The sequence below is a fragment of the Heliconius melpomene genome, chromosome 9, assembly GCF_056956725.1.
Source record: "Heliconius melpomene rosina isolate 202511_hmr_F chromosome 9, ASM5695672v1, whole genome shotgun sequence".
Taxonomy (NCBI): Eukaryota; Metazoa; Arthropoda; class Insecta; order Lepidoptera; family Nymphalidae; genus Heliconius; species Heliconius melpomene.
Genome location: NC_140397.1, coordinates 3199744 through 3214601, shown reverse-complemented (window position 1 = coordinate 3214601; position 14858 = coordinate 3199744). Strand labels below are relative to the sequence as shown.

Here is a 14858-nt window from a genome sequence, read left to right as displayed (position 1 = left end):
TGTATTTATATCTATTTATATATTGAATTATCTACAAAGAAAATGAGGTAAGAGATCTTACTACAGATCTTACAACTTTATTTTTTTTGATATTTAATCTGAAAATCTTTTTCGTCCCGCCAGTTTTGTCTGGTTCTACAGGAAGCACAAAATATTAAATATATTTTTTGTATACTTAGGGTTTAATCACTATTATTAATGCCGAGACAAATCGTAGGGTGCGGAGAATTGATAGTCGTAACACATGCTCGATCCTAAATGACGTAACAAATTCATAAAAGCTTTGCAAAATATTAGTCGACAGTATTGAAAATTTAGGAAGTAGCGTGATTAATGTATGTAATCCTTAATATTAGGGAAGCTGTTTAAAATGTCTAGTGAATGTGCTTAATGTAATGTAATGTTTTGGGGAGAGAATTCAAAATGTGTTTATTTTTATATAATTTTGTACCAGGATCCTATATAACAATATATTTTATTATCAATATAATTTAGTTACTAGTGAAGCCGTCGTTGCGTAGCGGCACGAGGGTGTGACTGTAACGCGACGGTGGTGGGTTCGATCCCCTCTCGAGGATTTTTTTTAGTTTTGTTTAGTTTTAGTTTATATTTTCTTTTCTTTCCTCGCTCTGGTGTCGAGGCAAACCGCGGCGTTAAGTTCTGCCACTCAACAAGCAATGCCTCTAGAATTCGGCAGAAAGTGGGGAATGGAGTGTCTTCACTTTACTTCTTCACTAGGTTCCCTCTGCCTACCCTGCTGTGTGCGGGATACAGCGTGAAGCTGATTTTTACATTCAGTTTACTGGATTAAATAACAATATTACACAACAACGTATCCTGTCAATTGACATCTTTATCTTACACGTCCTTAATAAAACTGTTACATTATATACATTTGAACTTGTGTAATTAAAGTGTAACGACGAGCTGATAACTCTATCCTGGTCCTGATAGCGATCTTAACATCTTAAGATACTTGTTTAAACTAACCTCATTAGCACTGACTTGATAGCCACGCTGCTACAAAATTATATTTGTGGTCTGTCTCTATGTACTAGTTACATATACATCCGCATAGTAGTTTAGGCAGAGAATTTAGTGACAAAACACTCCGCTCTTCGCCCGAATATTTTGAGATATTTCGTCGAATCTACTATCTACGTCGCACTTTATTTCCTAGAATTAGGATCTGGAAATAATTAATTCCTCCGAGTGGGGATCAAATCCACAACCATCGCGTTTATAGTTTACAAACGCTGCCCCACTGCGCCATTATGGACATCTAGTGAAATACTAGATGTAATGAATAATAGGAATTTTCAACATAAATTCAGGAATCTCAACAAAACTTTCACACCCACATTGTAAACATTCAACGCGGTCTTTGAATATTTAATTTGGACCAATAACTTAAATTGATATCATTTAGTAATGCTTTCACTTTCCACCTGTTCATATATTTTTATTCGTTTATTATTATAATTTTTTTCATTGTCATGATAGTTTGAACGTGTGTTATGAAAATATAGAGCACTAGCGGAGGCGCGCAGCTTCGCTTGCTTATTTAGGGGTGAATTCTAATAAACCACGATAGTCTAAATTTCAAATTTTATAAAAATCGGTGGCGATTTAAAGATTTTTCCATACAAACTTTCAACCCCTTATTTGCACCCTTTGGGGGAGAATTCTAGAAAACGATGAAACACGTGTTCCATTAAATACTTTTAAAAATCGAAATTTCAAATTTTATAAACATCGGTGCTGATTTAAATTTTTTTCGGCTGTGCGTGCCTCTTACCTCAGTCAGTGAGGACAAGTCCTTTTATAAATATAGACTAGTAGACCCGTACGCGGCTACGCCCGCTTGAACTATACTAATATTTATTAAATATATTTATGAAATTATTTTCAGTTTTCAATAGAGAGATGCGTTAAGCAAGCTCATTTTGGGTGACGTTTTCTAACAACAAACTTTGCAAATCGTTGCCTAGCAACGACAGTTGTTATTAACATGGCGGAATAAATTGCATGTCAAATTAATAAGTATTTTACTATATTGATATATATCGAAAAAATATCCTATGTTCATCCCGAGACCCTCAAGTATCTCTATATGAGTATTTTATTACAATTAAATTAGCGGTTTGGCCCTGATTGCGTAAAAGACAGACAGACAGACAGACAGACAGAGTTACTTTCGAATTTATAATATAGGTATGGATTATTACGATTATATTTTTTTTAGAGGGAACCTCATGCTTTTACCTGACTTTTCTCTAGTGTTTTTGAAGGTGAACCGAGATCCCTACTGCCTCTCTTACCACTCACTCTTGCTTCATAAATTTATATATGTCCACCATAAAAAAAATCAATTAACTAAGTTTTAATGTCTTTGACGGATATGTAAGCTCAAATAGTTATTTACATGTTTAAATTATTGGTTCGGCCCCACATGGACTCATTCTATGCAGTCCATCTGTTCGTCCCAACTTCAAAGTTTAATGTTAGAAGCAGATGTCGTGTCGACGCTATTAGCTTAACGCGTAACTTAACCTCTAATTATTCTCTACCATCTATTGAATTACACGACATCGAGGATTTAGTCTAACGTAATTGAGTGCACTCTTGTAGGCCAATGTTTGGATTGGAGATTGATTGATGTTTTGGGGGTCGATGAGTATTTATAGTAGGGGGTTAGTTAATATGATGTTTTTTTTATATAAAACATAGTAGAAACTATAAACACAAGGTAAATATGTATTTATGTATTTAAAATTAATTTTGGCTGGCTTTAAAGCCAGGCCTTTGACTAAACCCCACAGGTTGTGGGTTCGATCTCCACTCAAGAAAATGAAATATTTTTTTTTATTTCTGACCTCTGGTCTGTCTTTACACTAGACTGCCTCTGCCTACATAGTTACATGCCGGACACAGAGTGAAGCACAAAAAAAATAATTAAAAATACCTTCAAATGAAAAAGCGAAATTAAAGCCTATTATAATTTGGCATAATTAAATTGCATTATGTGGAATATTCGCTACACACTTTCTCTTCTTGCGTCACCTCACACGCGCAGATCTTAACTACGGACGCTTTTAAGACATGTCCATGGGAACACCTCACAAAGAGATTTTGATTTGGATTTTGATACGCTAATTGAATGCTTACGTCACATCCTCTACCTGTATGCTCGAAATAATTATTGGTCATTATTACATTGAAACTACAGACGCAATGGTGATTATATTATGTTTGTTCGTGCAGCTTGTTTTGTTTGTTACATATATCTCATAAATATAGATAGTTTAAATGTTGACAGTTGTTTAAAATGGTGATTTTTTTTTTGAAGAAACTTTTTATAGTGGGCAAGAACAGAAATGGAGAATAATAGCTTGCTAGCTTATAAATTTTAAGAGAATATTAGTTACTTCTTGAAAATCATTAATCACAAATACCTTGAAAATAATGACTTTTTGCTACAATTTCATATGAGGATCTTTTTTAAATTAATCTACAGTTACTAATTTGTAGAAATATGTTAATCTCATTAATTTCGCATTTCGTATTATAATAGACTTTTCTGAATAAAAATATCAATTACGTAGTATGTGATTTTAAATTCGACAATTCTATTTCCCTAAGTCATTTTTAAAGGCATCTATCTATAGCTGGCCACTCATAAAAACACGTAAAGCAGCCGTGAGTAAGGCAGTTTCACAGAGAATACCGCGAAACTATAATGAGTAAGTACAAAAAGCGTTCCTGCTGCTGCAGCCGTAAACCTCGTCACGCTCTGAGAAGCAAGATTTCTGTGTTCAAAGTGCTATTTCAAACGTTTTTCATTATTTTAATATATATTTTTGCTATTTCCTGCCTTTGATAATTGATATATTTTTAATTCTTTTTAAGTATATTGGTATTTGGTGATTTTCAGTTATTTTATCCTGATCCAATATGTTCTGGATATTATTTTGTCACGGCGATAGAATAGTTTCCGGTCAGTAGAGTCCATAAATTGATCACGCTGCATTCGTGTATTCAGTGCCCTAATGGTTCTCGAGAGATTTATCGGCCCTGTCATAATAATCGATTTCCTAGACGCCCCTTTCTGTAAATCAAAGTTGTCGCGATTTTGTCGCATATTATGAGCTCTTATGGAAACCTACGTCATTAATGTAATAGCGTGTTATTATATCCAATTGAAGTGAGGCGGCGACTCTAAAATTCTATTTTAGCTTCACGCTTTATCCCGCGCTCAGCAGTCTAGACAGAGAGAACTTAGTGTTTAGACACTACGCTCCCCTTTGGAAACCGGAGAGTCATACTTTAAATGATAGTTAAAACAATTTTCAATAATAATTGGGCCTCTCAAGTTGAACTCGTTATGTATTATTTTCTTTTTTTCAATAGTCTTCACGGCCTAATGTTCCTTTTGCGCTCAAAACGCTCGTTTAGGTCGAGGTATGGTAGTTTCTTTTTAAGTAGAGGTTAGAGAAACACTGCGTTGCTCAACGGATTGACCAATTTACGTCGATTAACCTAAACCTCCTTTTGCTGTATACAGCCCTAAATCACTCGAATTTTGCTCCGTTCTTATAATTTCTTACTTTCTCTTTTATGCATAAACAAGCCTTATTGGTAATGTTTGTTTGTTTCTACTCGTCTCGTTTACTTAGAATTTTAGGCTGTAGGTATAACATATTTATTTTATTACAAAAACTATTTCAATATGTCTAAAAATCACTTTAAAACTTAGAGTCTCTATATATATCACTGAGTTCCTTTATCGGTTTTGGCTACTTAGTAAAATTAAAATGAAAATGGCTATTTCAAAATTTACGTAACTTTTAAATATGATATAATAATGTATGAACATTATGGAGAAATACTTAAATGTGAAAACAAAATGTGAAAAACGATAAGATGCATAGAAATAAATCATTGTGTGACATCGCGGAAGTCTTTAGAGACGATTGCTGCAGAGAAAACAATAATGATTTGCATAATTTTTCGTGACAAAACGGATATCGCATAAATTTAGAAAATATTTCATAGTTGAAGGAGATGAGGCCGTCGTGGCGTAGTGGCATAGCGTCGGACTCGAAAGGCAACGGTTATAGGTTCGATTCCCACTTGGGATTACCCCAAAGTCTCTTTTAAAGTTGTACTTTCTTTATATTTAACTGATCAATCTTCATTCATATTGACGTAATAAGCTGTGCTCAACTGGCTCATCTAAACTAAAAACCATAAAATAAGAAATAAAAACAATATGTACTAAATATAAGTAATACTTACATATTTACTAACATTACTTTAAAATGGATAATTTCAAAGGTGTCTCATCTAGGAACACAATAAACTATGGTAACAATGGATCGTGTTTCGCAATCCCGCTTAAACGAAACACTCAGCTTATGGCCTGCCAGCTCCTCGACTGTACTTGGCCTTAATTCACCACGTACTAGATACGTTAGCTCCTATATCATGGTGGTGCGTTGACCGTTCTATACTTATCTAATATATTTATTATTATCTATGAACTTAATTACTGAGTTATGTAAATATTTATTGATTATTTACTTTAAACTTCCTCTTTTTTTTATCATGAATTAAAAAAGGGCAATCCCAGTGCACAGGCGTGTGGCTGTAAGTTCGACGGGTTGTGGGTTTGATTTCCACTCGAGGAAATATAATATTTAATATTTTTATTTCGTAATTGCCTTCAGAATTAAGCGTAAAATGGTGAGCAGAGTGATTAACTAACAAGGCCCCTCGGCCTATCCTGCTACATACGGGATATAGCGTGACGATGAAAAAAAGAAATACCATGAAGATAAAGAAAAATATATTATTATCATATAAACTTATTATAAATTATTTATAATTTAATTATTTATAGAAAGTCCAATTTAGATAAAGCTCATGGAAAAGCTCAAGTAATTGGAATATCATGATAATATCTTCGTGAACATGACAGTGTAAAACATTGTAATGATACTTCTATAAAGTTGTAATAACTTTCTTCTGAAAATTATCACCAGACCAAACTTGGCGTTTTGCAATAAACCCACAGACGGAGAGTAAACAACGCTCGGCGATTAAATCTACCGTGAAAAGTGACCGCTCGCGTTGAATACCAATGAATGGTGGTTCTTGAAAATTGTCAAGAACCACGTGTTTTATTAATTCCGTTATTCAGCCTATTTGTATTGGTTTTTTTTTAATATTTACTTTTATATTAAATTAAAGATTTTGAAGACTTGTGAAGTCATATGTGTGTATACTTTCTATTTATCGTGTAAAATGGTAATCGTTTTTGATGCTTCGTTACATAAAATTATATTTTTATTATAAGATCAAATTTTTTTATCATCATCATCATTATCAACAGAATAGAATTCTTATCATCATCATCATCATCATCATCAACAGCCATCTTTTGTCCACTGCTGGCCATAGGCCTTCCCCAATTCTCGCCACCACACTCGATCCTCAGAGAAAAAGAAGAAGATATACATAAACATCATTAAATTCTAAAATATTTTCTTTATTTTAAATATGTGCATATTTCAAACAAAATCTTATTCGAACTTCTCAAATTACTAGCAATTATTATTAATAGGAAGAACAGCCACAAGCGAAACATATTTAAAATTGTATCTAACTCGACACCAGCATTAGAATTAATAACATTCAAGAAATAGGTCAATGGCATTGGAATGGACAGACAGATATATGTATATTCGCGAACCTAATAGATTTGTATGAGTCATACACCCGCTGTTGGTGATCTCATACTATAAATAAGAAGTGTTGTTTTAATCGTTAACAACTTCACTTTTTAAATAGCTTCCTTCTTTGTAAGGTCAGTTTATAATGGTTTTAATTATGAGATATTATTATTAATATAATAATATATAGTAAATAATCTATATATATAAAATCGAAAGGTCACTCACTCATCACGAAATCTCAGAAACTACATGTGCTACTAATCTCAAATTTTGCATAGGAGTTATTTATAGGACGTAGGTGCTCGCTAAGACGGGAATTTGCAATATTCGACTTCTAAGGGGTTGTGTTTGGGGTTGAAATTTTGTATGAAACTTCGTTACTACAAATGCTAGGAGTCTTAAATTTTACATGGACGTCACTTATAGGAAGTAGGTACTCATGGAGACAGAAATTAATAATAACGTAATTCACGCAGGCGAAGCCGCGGGCGGGCCGCTAGTAATATATATTGTTATATTAGTAATAATTATTACTGAATGATTTTTAGATGCCTTAGAACATTTTTAGATGCCTTACAAAACCCAAAACTGAAATATGTAATTGATAATTTAAATTAATAGAAACTCAATATTTCAATAAATATCATAGATATAACATGACATTTAATTAGCAGTAAGCCCTAAGAGGGCATACCATTATTACTGTACGTAGGTAGTATATAGTACTTGACATCTTGTCATAAGTTGTAAGAAGAAGTTAATCACCTTCTTATCTTATTTCTACATTAGTAATATATTATGAAGGTATTATTATCCAACTATCACAATTTCCAATGTGATAAAAATGTCAGCCATTTTTTTTCTGAAACTATTTCTTTATTTAAAAATAATAATATATGTAATAAAATATTTATTTTTATATCATATTCTTTTCGGTATTTATATATAATTGTTTAAATAACTTTACATCAGATTTGTATTAGAAGAAAAAAATAAATTATGTTCCAATTTTATGTAATTTTATTATTCCACTTTCAAACATTTAGTTTCATACATTTTCCAATTAAAAAAAATAATGAACCAAGATTTGCTTATAAACCTGCGACCCTAGTATACCGACTACATAAACAAACTCTACAATGTTTTGATTATGAAACAATAACTTCATCACAAACCGTGATAGTGATGAATTAGTGTTTCGTTGTATCACGTGGGCCGTCACTGTAGTGTTCGTTATACCGCGAGGATCGTAAATGCATTAGTAAATGGCGTGGGTGGAGGATGATTGCATGTAATTTTACTTTTAGACGAGGTGAACAACCCGCTCTGTGTTCTCACTAACTAAATGCTAATGATCACATCTGATCTGGTCTGGTACACTGCGATATTTATGAAGCTGTGACCTTTTAATTCATAGAACTGATTCCTTTAATCATGGTTTATATTAACTTTGTCTTTGCACAAAGTAGATATAATGGTAAACGCGACAGGTTTTGGGTTCCCATTCCAGGAAATTATATATTAATTGTTTTTTCTTCGCTCTGGCGTTCCACTCAACACGCAATTCCTTGAGAATCTGGAGAAACTGTAGAATAGAGTGTCTGAGCACTAGGTTCCCTCTGCATACCCTATAGAAAGGAAAAGATACGAACTTATCAGTTATACCTACATACTGTTTAAGCTAAATAAATATTGATATAATGAATGGGTTGCGTTTCAAGTATTTACTGCGGCGCGATAGTTAAATGCAAATACATTATCACTCTCCATTAATATAATTACAGTCTTTAAGACGCAAGTCTAGCATCTAGATTAGCTTGTTACTTTCTCGTTTTATTCTCTTGCAAAAGAACATTCTAATATATATTTTATATTATAATTATATAGTTTTATTTAAACGCATTTCTTACATTTTTTAAAGTAGGTATAATAACAAAAATGAAATTATTAAAGAAAAATAAATATATTGCAAAATTAAGACCGCACAGTTTCGTTCAAAACAGCTAACAAATTGTATTGTTTGGTTAATTCAAGGTTGGAACTGGCTCTCAAGTATTGCTTATTACATTGTTACATAAAGAATAATTATAATAAATTATATATCTTAAATTCTTTGCTCATTTGTGCGAGGCATTAGTCTACGAGATATACAGAATTTTGTAAGCAAATTGTAGGTTCCCTTCAAATTTATTTGAAGGTCTTGGAGTTGCGTTAGTCATATCTCTGGAGTAATTTAATAGCTGTATGACTCGGTCTTAGCACATCATCTAGCCAATTGAAAGATGCGTGATCTTATGATACTATCATTAATATTTAGATAAATTCTGAAGACTGTAAAGTTTCTTTAAATTCTATAATGATTACAGTATCTTCTTTTCTTTTGTCTTTTTTTTTCTGCACATGTAACTCAGTGCAGAAATTATAGAGGTTGTGTAATACCTGATTTGGTTAGATCATCATATTTCGTAAATGCATCATTCATTATCACTATCAATTTCTTGTCCATCATTTCTGTAAATACATGATGATATAATTTTATTTCTGACAAATGATCCATCAACTTTCATTATCGCTATACAAAATATATATGTATGCGAAACCGATAATGCTTTATAATCAATATTATATCGGCTTCAAGCTGTATCACCCATATAGCAGGGTAGGCAGAGGGAACCTAGTGTTCTCCGTTTCCCATTTCCCCCCTAAACCTGGAGGCATTGCTTTTGAAATTAAAAATAAATATACAAATCTCAAAACGTTCCCAACTTAATTATTGTAAATAAAAGCACTTTTAAAATAAACTCTATAGTAAATTTACTTCAAACCAACTAACAGTGAAAACATAATTTCCAAGCACTCTCCGAACAAAGCAGTACTGTTCGGTACTTTATATTTACGATCGAATATAACGTATTGTTTGACTAACGAATACCAATGCACCTGGCACTATGCGAGTTTACATAGTAATTGTAGAGTAGTTTTAGACGTTCGTTTCATTTCTTGTACGGCGAGGAGTTGTGCCAGCGTAACTGAACCACCATTGGACACGGAAATGGGCGTAGGGTTCAAGAACAATGGTGCTTTGGTGGAGGTGCTTGAACTCGATAGTTGAGGGGGAAGTAATGAAATTACCAGGTTCAATTGTAGCATTTGTAGCACACCCTTTATTTATAATGTTTGCTTTATTGTACAAATCAAGTTCAATGTTTATAAAATTTTAATTTCCTTTTTTTTCTTGTTGCAGGTAAATTAAATGTTTATGTATGAAAGTTTCAAGAGTATTTTCGACTAAATAATAATTGTCATGTGCTAATATATCGTTATTATTATATCATTGACTTAGAAATATTTTAGTATTTAAATTTAGCATATTTTGCTTTTATAGTCTTAATAATCCGTAAATGTAATTATAGTAATATTGCAATCGATTTAATCAATGTTTGCATTGAATGAAAATGTTAAGTACTGTGCAGCTGCACTTATTGAGACGTGTCAAAATTAATATAATCTATAGGGGGGTGGTGATTTCGTAAACAGGGTTTTTTGTTTGGTAATAATATTTGAAAAATCACTTGTTTTACTTCCAATTTGGCTTTAGGGCTCCCTCCTTTTTAATTAGTATTCTTTCATAATTTTAAACCATATAATTAATCATGATTATCTTTAAAATCTAAATATTATATATATATTTATCGTATAGTATCTTTAAAATCTAAATATTATATATATATTTGGATTTTAAAGATACTTATGATTAATTAAAGTTTCTTTAGTTTGTAAATTTAGCACGGTATATATATCAAAGTCAAATATGATTTTTATTTTCATATTTCTCCATGACATTTGGCAATTTAGCATGGTATTTATTTTTTAATTGTTCCTCCTAATTTACAGCTTGTGGTGGTATATCGATATCGATCTTAGATTTCCAATACATTATATCACCATGATCGATAATTTCACGCCTGTATTCTGTCACGGTTCTCTTCGGATTGTTGTGATCGGCACTTACGTCAACATTACCTTCAAATTGTTCACTAATGTTCAATTCCATTTTAGTAATTCGCTAAGCTATCAGTTTTGTAATAGTTTCGCTTACATTCGATTATTATACCGTTTAAATGTACGGTAGACAGTGGGAACGAGAAGGATTTAGTTATATATATTTTTTAAAATTTTAACTCGCTTTTATATCATTTATCAATATTATGTAAGAAAGTCTTTTTTACTAACTTAAGGAACTTAACGTCACGAACACTTGAAAATATGTTCATTTAAGTGTTGTTTTTTTTTGCTTACTTCATTTTACAATACATTTTTAGACGTGAACATTGCTTATGGTAGGTACTAGGTAGTGTTAGAACGTGTTCAGAACTTCCTACTATATACAATGAAACGTCTCATGAGAGATTTATATTAAGAATATAAGTAACCTTACCGTGATGCAGTTGGAATGTGCTTGACCTTATACGACGGTAATTTCAAAAGTGGAGACTATCTTCTGAAGAATGCAGGAGATGCAGGCAGGATGCTAATTCAGGGCTATAAGTAATTTTAGGCTGATCAGAATCACCAACTTGCATAGTTTGTGTAAAGTAAACAAATATTAAAAATAGAATAAAACTTTTTTACATATTTTGTCCGAATATTTTTAAATATACCACATAGGAAAAATGTAGAATTATGTATAATATGTACCTAAAAATATTATTCGTTCACAAAGGACTGCACTGCCTTGCCTCCAGATTTTATGTCACTCACTACTTAAGATGAAATGAACTTTAAGAATCTTATCTTAAGCTATCTTTTTGCTAAAATTACTAGCACTTATTGCTGCACATTGTTATATTTACAAAAAGCAAGAAACCTGTTCTCTCAGCTCTTTGTGTCATGTGACGTCACTTCCAATGGTTCCACTCTTTACAGCATAGATGGCGTTACGGCAAGTCTGAATCGCGCTATCGTTTCGTTCTTTTGAGAACGTAAATAATTTTGTTTTGTATATTTGAGCTAACTTTGCGCAGAGGCAATATCGTAACCAATGAGGTTAATCCGAGGTGCGATTATTGCTAGTTGAAAACTTTACCAATACCCCGCCTTGTGGTCGTGAAATACCGACCGCTATGGCAATTTTTGAACGGCTGTAATGGCCTAATAATACTTTATCATTCATTAGTTTAAAAATCTTAAACTGCCTATCATTCTTTCGATTCTTATTAGTTTCGTGGACATGGACAGGTTTTCGTCACCAAGAATAATCGAAGATAATTAAAATAATCGAAGTAAATTTTGTCAAGATAAATCTAACGAGCCCCAATTCTATGGTTACGTAAGAGGTCTCTGACTCTCTGCTCTCTGGATTTTGTCCTCCATTTTCATCATCATACAAGCTATGTATAATGGTACTATTATATTGTATTGACACTTAATCTTTATATAATTGTCAACTGCCAAGCTTCATGATGATGAAGAATTAGAAGTGGGTGGAATTAGTTTTCTTCAGTTATATTCCATAGCTACAAATTGACGGTTGGTAATACACAGCCTGTTTATACAAAATTAAATATACACATTTTTTAAGGATCTCCTGCATTCTCCATTAACTTAATTATTTATACTTTTTAAATTTAAATGAAAATAAAACGTTTAAAAATTCATTTATTGTTTTCTATGGAATATAAATATCACAACAACTAAACTATTAATTTTCTTAATGCCGTAGTATATTACTGCTAATGTCCTGTTATATCTTCTATCTATCGCTGTATCAGAGGTAATTACACAATTAATTGTATCACTATGTCACCATATTTCTTTCGTTTCAAATAGTCCACTTAATTACACGGCCAAGAAGCCGTCCCCGTGTCGTTATAGTAAATCTGTGCTAATACGACCCAATTGCTCTTAAACTTGTACGGTAAGCATCACAAGTGGAGCCGCCTCTATCGAATTATAACCCTTATTCATTCTAATAATAGAGTCGTAATCAGGATGTTATGGTAACGTACGGCGCGGTGCTCGTGGGGCTGTGGGAAACAGAAATGAGGGTTTGACGGATTTATATAGCTATTGCGGTTGTCTCTTAACCTACACGTCGAACATTGAATAACTGTTCATCACGTGCCTTCGTGATTGACTTGTATGTGAGGATTAGATATTATTGCTATTTTAGGATGTTAGTTTAATATAATAACTATGGAAAATTAGAAAATCTAGCGATTTTATTCATATATTCTTTGAAATAATGTCAATAGCAGGTTCACATTTAAATTTTAGTAATGCTTGAACACACTTATTCAATCCCTAAATGAGACATTTACTGCGCCTTCCAACCGTACATGGTAAAGGCAGGCATGGGTCGGTCATGATACAAACTCGTACGTGAACATCTGTCAAGATTGCACTGAAAAGTGATCTTGCAAGACGAATGTGGCAATACTACATGTTATATTGGTGCCAATCCCGATAGAATGAGGAATCAGAGATATTCACGAAATATCTCTTATGTTCTATTTTTCTTAAAGGGAAGATTTTTTGGGTATGTAATTTTTACAGCAGTTGTCTATTTTGATAATTGATTCTGGTGCATATAAGGGTACCGCTTTTTCGCTCTTGAGCGAAGGTATAACGCAGCGTTGAGTTCCATCACGGAACACGCAATGCCTCCAGAATTTGGCGGAAAATGGAGAACGGAGTATCTTGACACTGGGTTCCCTCTTCCATACCTGCTGTGTACGGGATACAGCGTGCTTAGATATTAATAGACTACAAAATCTGTCATTGCTTCTACTATCGGATGTAATATCCGTTGCGAGAAACCAACATTGAAAAATTTGTTTAATAAACACGGTGATGACGCTCGTGATCGATTCATCGATAGATTGATTTCTTCGCATACCAAATGTGTAAATACATATATATATACACGACGTTTCTAGTTCGTATGACATCTGCTTTGTCACGGATTCCGTGCATTCTACTTCTAGTGTATAGAAGTGTAGTGTTTGTATTGCTTGAAGTGTTTCTGAATGTGGCAATAGTGTTTGTGATTCAAACAGGTAAACTTTTTAAGTGATGTGTAGATGTCATGTACTTTTACCAACTTTCATAAAAAAAAATTAATTAAATCATTTTAGGACTTTTCCCAATGACAAAAATGACAAACTGGCTGGCTATATATAAATAATTGGTCGTTATGATAAATATCGATGTGTAATTTGATTATTGGATTCTTAAAATTACGTCATATTTTTAATTTATCAATAAATTTGTTATATTTGTTTAGGAATTAGGCTTCTGAGTTTATAGCATAAGAAAAAATATACACACCGTCTAACGAACTGGAAGCTAGTCTAAAAACGAAATAATTGAAGCGACCTTGACAATATTTAATAATAGTGATCTCATAGGATATCTCATCATACGTTTCCAACAATGGATACCCCAAAAAAACTTAACAAAACACCAGAACATTAAAACATTTTGAGTTTATTATGAATTATGTTTGTATCGTGAAATAGATTTATTGCAGTCCGCATACCGTGTCGGATTAGCAGTAAATTGATAAGTTCCGATGCCACACTGCAGGTAAAGTTACTGGGAAAACGTATGAACGCGGGTAGTTGCACCGTCTACACCTCCCTCCCCCCCTTTTGTGGTGACTGCTGGTGGTGACATAACCTATATTGTAACGGTAGTTTATCTCTGATTTGGACACATTGCTTTGTAAACCTGAAATGGTTTGCGCATTGGAATGGTGTTATTTATTTTTGATCCTCTATGAACCTCACAGAAATATATTATTGAGCTAAATTACAAGTAATGTAATTTTCTTTAGCAACAGCCGTTTATATATTAATTACATTCACAATCACAGAGACAAAGCGTGGCGTTAAGCTCCACCTTTTGCGGAATATGTAGAATAGAAGTGTCATAATGGGAACGGAGTCTTGACACTAGGTTTCCAGGTGCCCCTTGCCTAGCCTGATGTGCCTATGTGTTACAGTGTGACGCTAAAAATAATAATTAGATCAAGGATATAGGTATATTATTCTCTACATTTTTCTACGTCGCTTGAGGCAGCATACGAGTAAATACTGCAATTTAAAAACCACCGAAGCA

General features: G+C 32.8%; 1 protein-coding gene and 1 non-coding gene across 5 annotated transcripts in view; both read left to right on the top strand.

Annotated features, from left to right (window-relative positions):
- The window catches only part of klar (klarsicht), a 207107-nt gene that overhangs the window by 143781 nt on the left and 48468 nt on the right, over positions 1-14858 (top strand). The gene's annotated exons all lie outside the window — the stretch shown is intronic.
- LOC146536190 (U4 spliceosomal RNA) lies at positions 11750-11888 on the top strand. Its single transcript, XR_014878282.1, has one exon. It is a non-coding gene; the product is annotated as a U4 spliceosomal RNA (small nuclear RNA).